Source organism: Propithecus coquereli, unplaced genomic scaffold (assembly GCF_000956105.1).
Source record: "Propithecus coquereli isolate 6110/MARCELLA unplaced genomic scaffold, Pcoq_1.0 Scaffold74, whole genome shotgun sequence".
NCBI lineage: Eukaryota > Metazoa > Chordata > Mammalia > Primates > Indriidae > Propithecus > Propithecus coquereli.
The window spans coordinates 4,503,802-4,505,182 of NW_012153507.1; positions in this window are offsets into that span (position 1 = coordinate 4,503,802).

Below are 1,381 nucleotides of genomic sequence, written 5' to 3' on the forward strand. Positions count from 1 at the left end.
CCAATATTTATAGTATTTCAATGGGCTAAGAAAGGGAAAACCTCATCATTAGCTATACAGTAATAAAATGAATAGACTAACAGGCAAAAAATAAATAAAAAATGTATTGGAAAGTTAGTAAGATATCTTTGGGGAATGAAGCCACCAGGCCCAGATAATTTTGTGGGTAAATTCTAACAAACCTTTAAGGAATAAGTAACTCATTGCTATTTAAACTAATTTATAGCATAGAAGAAGTTGGAAATTGTCTTACTGATTTTATGAGCCTAATAAACTGTAATAGCAAACTAAATAAGGATATACCCAATAAAAATTCTAGACCAATATAATTGTTCTAAAATTTTAAATAAAATATTGACATATGGAATACAGTAGTATTTAAATAACAGATTGTTATATTAGTTATATAAAATTTCATAACATACCACCCCAAATTTTAGAGTCTTAAATCAACACTTAAGCTCATGTTGGCAATTGGTGCCAGGATGGGCCAGTCAGTTCTGCCAGTCTGGCTGTGGTCATTCATGTGGCTGCAGGCCATATTTGGGGATGGATGGCCCAAGATGGTCTCTCACATGTCTGACAGTTGGTGCTGGTTGTGAGCTGGGTCTCTCTCTCCATGTGGTTTCTTATCTTTAAGTTTGCCTCCTGGGCTTCTTTATATGGCAGCCTTAAGACAGCGAGGAGGCAAGAGCAGAGACTGCAAGGCTTCTGGAGGTCTAGATGCGGAAGTCACACAATGTAATTTCTGCTGCATTTAATTGGTCAAAGCAAGTCACGAGGTGGCCCAATTTCAAGGGAATAGGAAAAGAGGATACTTCTTAATGGGAAGGATGACAATAGCACATTGTAAAAGGATGTACATCCAGGGATGGGAAGAATTGTTGCAGCCATTTTTGAAGACAATCTACCACAATCATTAAATGGGTTAATTTTTGTAAAGCACTTAGAACAATGACTGGTACATAGTATTACATAGTATTTTTCAAATAAACAAGGGATCAACTACTGTTAATTCCAGGAATGCAAGGAAAGTTCACCATTAGAACAATCCACTGATTATGGTTTTCTGGGAAAAAAAAAATCTACCTTCCAAAAAGGAGGCTAATACAGGTAATATAGGTAGGTATCTTTGATTAAGGAATTTCAAAGGAAAAAGAGAATCTACTACTCCCCCAATATTTTGAGCTTCAAAAAATTATGGCGACTTCCAATCAAGATGAGGTATTGTATAATCTTCTCCACTCTATTCCAGAGACATAGGAATAGTTGAAAAAAAAATTTTTTTTTTTTTTTTTTGAGACATGGTCTCACGCTGCCACCCTGGCTAGAGTGCTGTGGTGTCATTCCAAAACTAAAACGCAGGGGAAAGTGACGGATC